The sequence below is a fragment of the Triticum urartu genome, chromosome 2 (genome assembly GCF_003073215.2).
Source record: "Triticum urartu cultivar G1812 chromosome 2, Tu2.1, whole genome shotgun sequence".
Classification (NCBI taxonomy): Eukaryota; Viridiplantae; Streptophyta; class Magnoliopsida; order Poales; family Poaceae; genus Triticum; species Triticum urartu.
The window spans coordinates 657,902,860-657,916,143 of record NC_053023.1 but is presented as its reverse complement, the minus strand read 5'-3'; positions in this window follow the sequence as shown (position 1 = coordinate 657,916,143).

Sequence of the window (13,284 nt, the reverse complement as noted above, 5' to 3'; positions counted from 1 at the left end):
GACGGTGATACGGAGCACTTGATCTTGGAGCATGAGACGAAGTCTTGTTCTGAAAGCCTGGGTTGGGTGGGTGGGAAGATCCATTGCCACCTTTGCTCTTCTGCTGATAAGGCTGACGGAACAGAGGAGGAGGAGGCAACCAATACTTTTGCTGCTTAGCTGCCACTTGAGTTGAGGAAGAAGGAGTTGCATCCCTGACTCTCTTCTTGGAAGCAGCGCACTTGAGCTGAGCAGCCTCTTGCTTTAATGCCATATTATAGAACTCATCATACTTTTTCAGCTCAAAAAGCACAAGAGCTAGTTGCAGATCTTCTTTGAGGCCACCCCTGAACTGATAAATCATGCTCTTCTCGTCAGGGACGTCTTGCTTGGCGAAACGAGCAAGCCTCTGGAACATGATGTTGTATTGGTAAACAGACAAGCTGCCTTGCTTCATATTGCGGAACTCCTCATGATTACTCTCAACAACACTCTGAGGAATGTGGTGAGCTTTGAAGTCTTGGCGGAAATCATCCCAGGTAATCACACGACCTCCTCTGGAATCTTTGTATTGTTGATACCACTCTGCAGCTTGGTCTTTGAGTTGGAACGAAGCAAACTTGACAAAGTCCTCAGACCTGACATTGCTGTACTCGAAATGTTTGCAGATATTCACAAGCCAATCGTCAACGTCTGTGGCCTCGACACAGTTACTGAAGGTCTTTGGCTGGTTTGCGAGCAACTGGTTGAGGGTAGCAAACTGAGTTTGATTGTTGCCATTGGCCTTGATTTCCTTGGTTGCGCTCTTGCAAGAGTTGCATAATCAACTGCGTGTTGGCGTTGGTAGCGGCCATCACAGCTTGCCATGCCTCCGGAGGTGGAGGTGGTGGCGGAGGTTCCGGATTCTGACGCGTTGGAGGAGCCATCCTGAAGAGGGTGACATCCGTTAGCATCTTGAAAGACATATATTCAAGCTGAATCAAATGGATCGAAATTGCAACATATAGCCTTAACATTCGAACAAGAATGAACGAATGAATTCCAAATTAAATGGTCACACTTCCATAAATTGAGAAGCCACTTAGATAGAGGTAGATGAATAAAACAACAAGGTACGGACATGAACAAATACTTGGTGAGGATTACCCAATCACAAACCAAATATCTGCGGAAGAAATACTAGAGCTACATGAATTCCCACCTATGAAACTCCCGAAACTTTCCCTTTATGCAATCAGGTGTTGGGGATACAGGGGAAGCATAATATCTCACCCAAAACTAGCAAATCCTACATCCAGCTGTATCCATCCTTCAACACATAACCAAGAAACCTTCAGAAATCATTTACCTCAACCTTCGAAAAGCATCCGTTATACGAGTTATGGCAATACTCCCGAACTCCCGCCCCAGTACTGGGTGGCGTCGAGGTTATCTCACCAACAACTGCATAAAAGAGATTTTCGATGTCGGCGAAACTCAGGTATTCCAGAACTGCAACGATAAAATTGTGACGACAACACCTCGGAGCTCAACTCCCCGGGACACTGCCACAACCCCTAAATGTCAGGAGGCACCAAGAACAATGTTCTCGTCACAAAACCATCGGAACGATTCCAAGATACCCGCGTGATCCTAAATTTTTTTAGTGAAATTTGAGAAGAGAAGAGTCAAAACTCTACGTCAGGATGCCTCACCAGAGCGACGAAGGGGAGGAGTAAAAAGAATCCTACTCTCCGATATATATAATCCTAAAAGACTTAAAACATTTTTCTAGACTCAACAACGCCAGCAATTCGATCAAGCAGGGGGCTCCTAAGTCAGGGAGGCTCTGATTACCAACTTGTAACACCACGATGCATATATCCACGTGTCGTAGCGCACGACTTAGGGCATAACATCATTGTAGGCATGTCGCAAGAGGGAATCTTACATATCCGTGTTGAATAAGAGAGGTCAATAGTTGGCTTACAATCGCCACTTCAACATACATAAATAGCATTACAATCATCCAGATACAAAATCAAGGTTCCGACTACAGAACCAAAATAAAGACAAACCCCAAATGCATAATGTCCCCGATCGCCCCAACTGGGCTCCACTACTGATCATCTGGAAAAGGAACGTAGTATCGTCCTGAGTCCTCATCGAACTCCCACTGAGCTCAGTCGTATCTCTGGAATGGTATCATCGGCACTGCATCTGTTTTGGAAGTAATCTGTGAGTAACGGGGACTCAAGCAATCTCACACCCTCGCGATCAAGACTTTAGCTTATGGGTAGGAGGTATGTGAGCGTGGGATAGAGCAAGCTAGCATAATATGTGGCTACATAACGCATGAGAGCGAAAGAGAAAGCAAGCACGTCGAGAATCTATGATCAAGAAGTGATCCTAGACTACTTACGTTCAGCATAACACGAGACTGTGTTCTCTTCCCAGACTCACGCCGCAAAAGAGACCATCACGGCTACACACTCGGTTGATCCCAATTTAATTAAGTAAGTTTTATGTTTTCTACTACCGGACATTAACAAATTCCCATCTGCCCATAACCACGGGCACGACTTTCGAAAGTTCAAAACCCTGCAGGGGTGTTGTCGGTGTCAAAACCGGCGGATCTCGGGTAGGGGGTCGCGTGTTGGAGAACGTTGCAGAAAACAAAAATTTTCCTACTCGTTTCACCAAGATCATCTAGGAGTTCATCTAGCAACGAGTCATCTAATGCATCTACATACCTTTGTAGATTGCGCACGGAAGCGTTCAAAAGAACGGTGATGATGTAGTCGTACTCGACGTGATCCAAATCACCGATGACCAGCGCCGAACGGACGGCACCTCCGCGTTCAACACACGTACGGGACGGGAGACGTCTCCTCCTTCTTGATCCAGCAAGGGGGGAAGGAGAGGTTGATGAAGATCCAGCAGCACGACGGCGTGGTGGTGGATGCAGGGCGTCACAGAAGCAGGGCTTCGCCAAGACTTACGAGGGAGAGACGTAACGGGGGGAGATGGAGGCGCCAGGGGCTGGTGTGAAATCCCTCCTCTCCCCCCCACTATATATAGGGGTGCCATGGGGGGGCGCCGGCCCTAGTAGATGAGATCTACTAGGGGGGGCGGCGGCCAAGGGGAGGTTTCCCTCCCCCCCAAGGCACCTAGGGGTGCCTTCCACCACATGGACTCTTCCATGGTGGAACCCTAGGCGCATGGGCCTATAGGGGCTGGCGCCCCAGCCCACTATGGGCTGGGTTCCATCCTATTTCAGCCCATGGGGCCCTCCGGGATAGGTGGCCCCACCCGGTGGACCCCCGGGGCGGTGGGTCGGTAATACCGATAACCCCGAAACTTGTCCCGATGCCCGAAACAACACTCCTATATATAATTCTTTACCTCCGGAACCATTCCGGAACTCTCGTGACGTCCGGGATCTTCAATCCGGGAACTCCGAACAAACATTCGGGTTTCTGCATATACATATCTTTCACAACCCTAGCGTCATCGAACCTTAAGTGTGTAGACCCTACGGGTTCGGGAGACAAGCAGACATGACCGAGACGACTCTCCGGTCAATAACCAACAGCGGGATCTGGATACCCATGTTGGCTCCCACATGCTCCACGATGATCTCATCGGATGAACCACGATGTCGAGGATTCAATCAACCCCGTACGCAATTCCCTTTGTCTATCGATATGTTACTTGCCCGAGATTCAATCGTCGGTATCCCAATACCTCGTTCAATCTGTTACCGGCAAGTCACTTTACTCGTACCGTAATGCATGATCCCGTGACCAGACACTTGGTCACTTTGAGCTCATTATGATGATGCATTACCGAGTGGGCCCAGTGATACCTCTCCGTCATACGGAGTGACAAATCCCAGTCTTGATCCATGTCAACCCAACAGACACTTTCGGAGATACCCGTAGGTCTACCTTTATAGTCACCCAGTTACGTTGTGACGTTTGGCATACCCAAAGCACTCCTACGGTATCCGGGAGTTACACGATCTCATGGTCTAAGGAAAAGATACTTGACATTGGAAAACTCTAGCAAACGAACTATACGATCTTGTGCTATGTTTAGGATTGGGTCTTGTCCATCACATCATTCTCCTAATGATGTGATCTCGTTATCAATGACATCCAATGTCCATAGTCAGGAAACCATGACTATCTGTTGATCAACGAGCTAGTCAACTAGAGGCTTACTAGGGACATGTTGGTGTCTATTATTCACACATGTATTACGATTTCCGGATAACACAATTATAGCATGAATAAAGACAATTATCATGAACAAGGAAATATAATAATAATGCTTTTATTATTGCCTCTAGGGCATATTTCCAACAGTCTCCCACTTGCACTAGAGTCAATAATCTAGTTACATTGTGATGAATCGAACACCCATGGAATTCTGGTGTTGATCATGTTTTGCTCTAGGGAGAGGTTTAGTCAACGGATCTGCTACATTCAGGTCCGTGTGTACTTTACAAATATCTATGTCTCCATCTTAAACATTTTCACGAATGGAGTTGAAGCGACGCTTGATGTGCCTTGTCTTCTTGTGAAACCTGGGCTCCTTGGCAAGAGCAATAGCTCCAGTGTTGTCACAGAAGAGCTTGATCGGCCCCGACGCATTGGGTATGACTCCTAGGTCGGTGATGAACTCCTTCACCCATATTGCTTCATGTGCTGCCTCCGAGGCTGCCATGTACTCCGCTTCACATGTAGATCCCGCCACGACGCTTTGCTTGCAACTGCACCAGCTTACTGCCCCACCATTCAAAATATACACGTATCCGGTTTGTGACTTAGAGTCATCCAGATCTGTGTCGAAGCTAGCGTCGACGTAACCCTTTACGACGAGCTCTTCGTCACCTCCATAAACGAGAAACATTTCCTTAGTCCTTTTCAGGTACTTCAGGATATTCTTGACCGCTGTCCAGTGTTCCTTGCCGGGATTACTTTGGTACCTTCCTACCAAACTTACGGCAAGGTTTACATCAGGTCTGGTACACAGCATGGCATACATAATAGAACCTATGGCTGAGGCATAGGGGATGACACTCATCTCTTCTATATCTTCTCTGCCGTGGTCGGACATTGAGCTGAGCTCAATTTCACACCTTGTAACACAGGTAAGAACCCCTTCTTAGAATGATCCATATTGAACTTCTTCAATATCTTATCAAGGTATGTGCTTTGTGAAAGACCTATGAGGCGTCTCGATCTATCTCTATAGATTTTGATGCCTAATATATAAGCAGCTTCTCCAAGGTCCTTCATTGAAAAACTCTTATTCAAGTAGGCCTTGATGCTGTCCAAGAGTTCTATATCATTTCCCATCAAAAGTATGTCATCTACATATAATATGAGAAATGCTACAGAGCTCCCACTCACTTTCTTGTAAACACAGGCTTCTCCATAAGTCTGCGTAAACCCAAACGCTTTGATCATCTCATCAAAGCGAATGTTCCAACTCCGAGATGCTTGCACCAGCCCATAAATCGAGCGTTGGAGCTTGCACACCTTGTCAGCATTCTTAGGATCGACAAAACCTTCCGGCTGCATCATATACAATTCTTCCTTAAGGAAACCATTAAGGAATGCCGTTTTGACGTCCATTTGCCATATTTCATAATCATAGAATGCGGCAATTGCTAACATGATTCGGACGGACTTCAGCTTCGCTACCGGTGAGAAAGTCTCATCGTAGTCAACCCCTTGAACTTGTCGATAACCCTTAGCGACAAGTCGAGCTTTATAGATGGTCACATTACCATCCGCGTCTGTCTTCTTCTTAAAGATCCATTTATTTTCTATGGCTCGCCGTTCAACGGGCAAGTCAGTCAAAGTCCATACTTCGTTTTCATACATGGATCCTATCTCGGATTTCATGGCTTCTAGCCATTTGTCGGAATCCGGGCCCGCCATCGCTTCTTCATAGTTCGAAGGTTCACCGTTGTCTAACAACATGATTTCCAAGACAGGGTTGCCGTACCACTCTGGTGCGGAACGTGTCCTTGTGGACCTTCGAATTTCAGTAGGAGCTTGATCAGAAGTATCTTGATCATATCATTAACTTCCTCTCTAGTCGGTGCAGGCACCTCAGGAACATTTTCTTGAGTTGCGCCATTTGCCGGTTCAAGAGGTAATACTTCATCAAGCTCTACTTTCCTCCCACTTACTTCTTTCGAGAGAAACTCTTTCTCTAGAAAGGACCCATTCTTGGCAACAAAGATCTTGCCTTCGGATCTGAGGTAGAAGGTGTACCCAATAGTTTCTTTGGGTATCCTATGAAGACGCATTTTTCCGACTTGGGTTCGAGCTTCTCAGGTTGAAGTTTCTTGACATAAGCATCGCATCCCCAAACTTTTAGAAACGACAGCTTAGGTTTCTTCCCAAACCATAATTCATACGGTGTCGTCTCAACGGATTTCGACGGAGCCCTATTTAAAGTGAATGCGGCAGTCTCTAAAGCATAGCCCCAAAAAGATAGCGGTAAATCGGTAAGAGACATCATAGATCGCACCATATCTAATAGAGTGCGATTACGACGTTCGGACACACCGTTACGCTGAGGTGTTCCAGGCGGCGTGAGTTGTGAAACTATTCCACATTTTCTTAAGTGTGTGCCAAACTCGTGACTCAAGTATTCTCCTCCTCGATCTGATCGTAGGAACTTGATTTTCCTGTCACGTTGATTCTCAACCTCACTCTGAAATTCCTTGAACTTTTCAAAGGTTTCAGACTTGTGTTTCATTAAGTAGACATACCCATATCTACTCAAGTCATCAGTGAGGGTGAGAACATAACATAGCCACCGCGAGCCTCAACACTCATTGGACCGCACACATCAGTATGTATGATTTCCAATAAGTTGGTTGCTCGCTCCATTGTTCCTGAGAACGGAGTCTTGGTCATTTTACCCTAAGGCATGGTTCGCACGTGTCAAATGATTCATAATCAAGAGACTCCAAAAGTCCATCTGCATGGAGCTTCTTCATGCGTTTGACACCTATGTGACCAAGGCGGCAGTGCCACAAGTATGTGGTACTATCATTATCAACTTTACATCTTTTGGTACTCACACTATGAATATGTGTAGCAATACGCTCGAGATTCATTAAGAATAAACCATTCACCATAGGAGCATGACCATAAAACATATCTCTCATATAAATGGAACAACCATTATTCTCAGATTTAAATGAGTAGCCATCTCGAATTAAACGAGATCCCGATACAATGTTCATGCTCAAAGCTGGCACTAAATAACAGTTATTGAGGTTTAAAACTAATCCCGTAGGTAAATGTAGAGGCAGCGTGCCGACGGCGATCACATCAACCTTGGAACCATTCCCGACGCGCATCGTCACCTCGTCCTTCGCCAGTCTCCGTTTATTCCGCAGCTCCTGCTGTGAGTTACAAATATGAGCAACGCACCGGTATCAAATACCCAGGAGTCACTACGAGTACTGGTAAGGTACACATCAATTACATGTATATCAAATATACCTTTGGTGTTGCCGGCCTTCTTGTCCGCTAAGTATTTAGGGCAGTTCCGCTTCCAGTGACCCTTCCCTTGCAATAAAAGCACTCAGTCTCGGGCTTGGGTCCATTCTTTGGCTTCTTCCCGGCAGCTTGCTTGCCGGGCGCGGCAACCTCCTTGCCGTCCTTCTTGAAGTTCTTTTTACCCTTGCCTTTCTTGAACTTAGTGGTTTTATTGACCATCAACACTTGATGTTCCTTCTTGACTTCTACCTCCGCTGATTTCAGCATTGAGAACAACTCAGGAATGGTCTTTTGCATCCCCTGCATGTTGAAGTTCATCACAAAGCTCTTGTAGCTTGGTGGAAGCGACTGGAGGATTCTGTCAATGACCGCATCATCCGGGAGATTAACTCCCAGCTGAGACAAGCGGTTATGTAACCCAGACATAGTGAGTATGTGCTCACTGACAGAACTATTTTCCTCCATATAACTTACGGAGACTTCATATCTCTCAAATCCGGGCATGAGCTTGAAAAACCATTTTGACAGCTCTTCAGGCCAGACATCTTCGTATCGTACGCATTGCAGGAAATGTCTTCGATGGGCATAGAGTGAGCTTTGAAAAAACTGTATAATGTGTTTCTCACACATTCGGCAACATTTCATCATACTCGCTCCATGTCCAGTCATCAAAACTCGTTATTGTGCAGAGATGCCACGCGTGAACTTGTCTTAAGCCCTGTGAAAAGTCAAATAGCGTCTCACTGGACATCTGAGGGAGTAGTCGTCCAGACACGTGTCTGGACCCAGAAGTCATGGAGGCAATAAACGTTTATTGGGTTCTGTGGGGTCCGGTGGATCACCTAGCGGTGCCTGTCAGATCACAATACTATTGTCTGTTCTTCTACTTGGCAGCCTATACGGATGTAGCTTCTCAGGTATGGGCGGAAGTCTCCAATCACTCCCGACTGCATGCGGCGGACTCCCCAATGTCCGTTGAACAGATAATACGTCTGCCGTTCGCCATCGGTCCATATATTCACGAGCTCTGGTTCTTTCGGTCTAAAGGAACCCGTTGATTAGTTTTTGAAAGACGTGTTGACTCAACATGCAATGGGGGTGAGTGCGCATAAAAAGACTTCATATCCTCTACAGAGATATATTTATCTTGTGACAAAGTGACTGATATTCTTAGACTAAGTTCATAGAATTAAGTAATAGTCAAGGATTGACAATCTAAATTTCCAGATAGTAGATGAACTGCCCAATTAGAGTTGTAGACACATCCCTCTAGTGCATACCACCTTAAATTGACATGATTCACGAGTCAACATGAGACGCGGTGATACGGACATAATGGAACTTCACACACGTAGAAAGGACGGAGCGGAACGTGAGCGTGAAAGCGTTTGCCAGCGCCGTCCGGGGTGAACATCTCCAAAAGTCAAGTCTCGATCCGCTCGGGAAGTACAGCTCTCAACATAGTAATAGGGACCCAAGCCGCGGACTGACTATAGCTAGCTGCTTCTCTAGATCTGGCTATAAGGGGATCGGATGCGTTCCTGCTTGTTCGGGAGAAGCCATGTCTTAGAGCAGGAACTAAGCGTAGGGCTCCTAGCAAAGTTTAACTATAGCCGGGCCAATGAAGGCAGAGGCTAGTACTATTTGCATCGTGATCACAAAACTGAGGTTCTTACACATCGTTTGATAGTAAACATGTGATCGTGAGTATATGGATATCAGTGTCAAACATTACCCAGTCTCATCCTACCGCGTACGGTGCATTCATGCTATGAGGTAATCTTGATACGCACGAACTGTGGTAGTCCAGAGTTGCGGGTGCTCACAGTATTTTGATAGACGTGGACGAACAAACTTGCTTGATATGTGTAGTCATGAGGGCCGAGTCGTATTTTATCATACCACGGAGAGTCTCGTGTGCTAAAGTAAGCGAAGAGCAACAAAACACGAGGTTCAGATAAATTACATAGTCAAGTGCAACACTGACACTGTCAGAACGGTGACAGGATTAGTATAATGCCAAATGAGACATAGCTCCTTCTGATCTCCATCTTGGTCTCCATGATCATTTCTTTAAGGGTTCATATTCGCCCGTCTCTGAGGAGACACGCCTTCTAAATCCAGTTATTTCATCTACGGTTCAATATCAATCCGATTCCTTTCTTCTATCAGTTGCCGTAGCGTCTCATGACAGTATTGCCATTCTCGCACTCGGTATATTACTTCTCGGAGGCTTTAATTCACTATGAGCGAGAACTGGAGGGCTTTCAGTCACCATATAAGTTTAAAATCGTGAAATGAATACAAATGGAGCACTGTGTTCTCTCTCGCAATGACTTATACTCGATCGCGGAGTCATAGATAAAATAGAAATATGATATGACATACATGTGCTCATATTGGCTCCTGCTCCGTAATGGCCTGGATTGTACCATTAGCTGTCCTATTATCTCTACATGTTCTCGACGGGCTCCATAGATCATCTGAATCTGGATATAGTTGTCATACTCATCGACATGCAAGTCGTGATTCCTATTACAATAGCATGAACATCTCATACATATATGATCATTCATCATTCATCACAACTTTGGCCATATCATATCACAAAGCACTTGCTGCAAAAACAAGTTAGACGTCCTCTAATTGTTGTTGCAAGTTTTACGTGGCTGAAGTAGGGTTCTAGCAAGAACGTTTTCTTACCTACGTGAAAGCCACAACGTGATTTGTCAACTTCTATTTACCCTTCATAAGGACCCTTTTCATCGAATCCGCTCCAACTAAAGTGGGAGACAGACACCCGCCAGCCACCTTATGCAACTAGTGCATGTTAGTCGGTGGAACCGGTCTCACGTAAGCATACGTGTAAGGTTGGTCGCACGCTCATGCATTACCGTTAAAATCCGGAGTGGAACCATGGGTACTCCTTTTTTTGAACGTAAGCTGTCGCTGTTAAGCGTTTTGAGCTGGGTGACGCTTACATCCTGAAAAATACTGCCATTATTTGAAGACGTCGTGAAGCAAGGAAAAAGACCTATATACAATAGCCGTAGCCTTATGGGGTAAAAAGGCTTAAGAAAAAAGTTACAAAAATCCCACGCCCACAAAGCATCAATGTGTCACTCCGTTCTCAGGAACAATGGAGCGAGCAACAACTTATTGGAAATCATACATACTGATGTGTGCGGTCCAATGAGTGTTGAGGCTCGCGGTGGCTATCGTTATGTTCTCACCCTCACTGATGACTTGAGTAGATATGGGTATGTCTACTTAATGAAACACAAGTCTGAGACCTTTGAAAAGTTCAAGGAATTTCAGAGTGAGGTTGAGAATCAACGTGACAGGAAAATCAAGTTCCTGCGATCAGATCGTGGAGGAGAATACTTGAGTCACGAGTTTGGCACACACTTAAGAAAATGTGGAATAGTTTCACAACTCACGCCGCCTGGAACACCTCAGCGTAATGGTGTGTCCGAACGTCGTAATCGCACTCTATTAGATATGGTGCGATCTATGATGTCTCTTACCGATTTACCGCTATCTTTTGGGGCTATGCTTTAGAGACTGCCGCATTCACTTTAAATAGGGCTCCGTCAATCCGTTGAGACGACACCGTATGAATTATGGTTTGGAAGAAACCTAAGCTGTCGTTTCTAAAAGTTTGGGGATGCGATGCTTATGTCAAGAAACTTCAACCTGAAAAGCTCGAACCCAAGTCGGAAAAATGCGTCTTCATAGGATACCCTAAAGAAACTATTGGGTATACCTTCTACCTCAGATCCGAAGGCAAGATCTTTGTTGCCAAGAATGGGTCCTTTCTAGAGAAAGAGTTTCTCTCGAAAGAAGTAAGTGGGAGGAAAGTAGAACTTGATGAAGTATTACCTCTTGAACCGGAAATGGCGCAACTCAAGAAAATGTTCTGAGGTGCCTGCACCGACTAGAGAGGAAGTTAATGATGATGATCAAGATACTTCTGATCTCCTACTGAAATTCGAAGGTCCACAAGGACACGTTCCGCACCAGAGTGGTACGGCAACCCTGTCTTGGAAATCATGTTGTTAGACAACGGTGAACCTTCGAACTATGAAGAAGCGATGGCGGGCCCGGATTCCGACAAATGGCTAGAAGCCATGAAATCCGAGATAGGATCCATGTATGAAAATGAAGTATGGACTTTGACTGACTTGCCCGTTGACGGCGAGCCATAGAAAATAAATGGATCTTTAAGAAGAAGACAGACGCGGATGGTAATGTGACCATCTATAAAGCTCGACTTGTCGCTAAGGTTATCGACAAGTTCAAGGGGTTGACTACGATGAGACTTTCTCACCGGTAGCGAAGCTAAAGTCCGTCCGAATCATGTTAGCAATTGCCGCATTCTACGATTATGAGATATGGCAAATGGACGTCAAAACGGCATTCCTTAATGGTTTCCTTAAGGAAGAATTGTATATGATGCAGCCGGAAGGTTTTGTCGATCCTAAGAATGCTGACAAGGTGTGCAAGCTCCAACGCTCGATTTATGGGCTGGTGCAAGCATCTCGGAGTTGGAACATTCGCTTTGATGAGATGATCAAAGCGTTTGGGTTTACACAGAATTATGGAGAAGCCTGCGTTTACAAGAAAGTGAGTGGGAGCTCTGTAGCATTTCTCATATTATATGTAGATGACATACTTTTGATGGGAAATGATATAGAACTCTTGGACAGCATAAGGCCTACTTGAATAAGTTTTTCAATGAAGGACCTTGGAGAAGCTGCTTATATATTAGGCATCAAGATCTATAGAGATAGATCAAGACGCCTCATAGGTCTTTCACAAAGCACATACCTTGATAAGATATTGAAGAAGTTCAATATGGATCAGTCTAAGAAGGGGTTCTTGCCTGTGTTGCAAGGTGTGAAATTGAGCTCAGCTCAATGTCCGACCACGGCAGAAGATATAGAAGAGATGAGTGTCATCCCCTATGCCTCAGCCATAGGTTCTATTATGTATGCCATGCTGTGTACCAGACCTGATGTAAACCTTGCCGTAAGTTTGGTAGGAAGGTACCAAAGTAATCCCGGCAAGGAACACTGGACAGCGGTCAAGAATATCCTGAAGTACCTGAAAAGGACTAAGGAAATGTTTCTCGTTTATGGAGGTGACGAAGAGCTCGTCGTAAAGGGTTACGTCGACGCTAGCTTCGACACAGATCTGGATGACTCTAAGTCACAAACCGGATACGTGTATATTTTGAATGGTGGGGCAGTAAGCTGGTGCAGTTGCAAGCAAAGCGTCGTGGCGGGATCTACATGTGAAGCGGAGTACATGGCAGCCTCGGAGGCAGCACATGAAGCAATATGGGTGAAGGAGTTCATCACCGACCTAGGAGTCATACCCAATGCGTCGGGGCCGATCAAGCTCTTCTGTGACAACACTGGAGCTATTGCACTTGCCAAGGAGCCCAGGTTTCACAAGAAGACAAGGCACATCAAGCGTCGCTTCAACTCCATTCGTGAAAATGTTCAAGATGGAGACATAGAGATTTGTAAAGTGCATACGGACCTGAATGTAGCAGATCCGTTGACTAAACCTCTCCCTAGAGCAAAACATGATCAACACCAGAATTCCATGGGTGTTCGATTCATCACAATGTAACTAGATTATTGACTCTAGTGCAAGTGGGAGACTGTTGGAAATATGCCCTAGAGGCAATAATAAAAGCATTATTATTATATTTCCTTGTTCATGATAATTGTCTTTATTCATGCTATAATTGTGTTATCCGGAAATCGTAATACATGTGTGA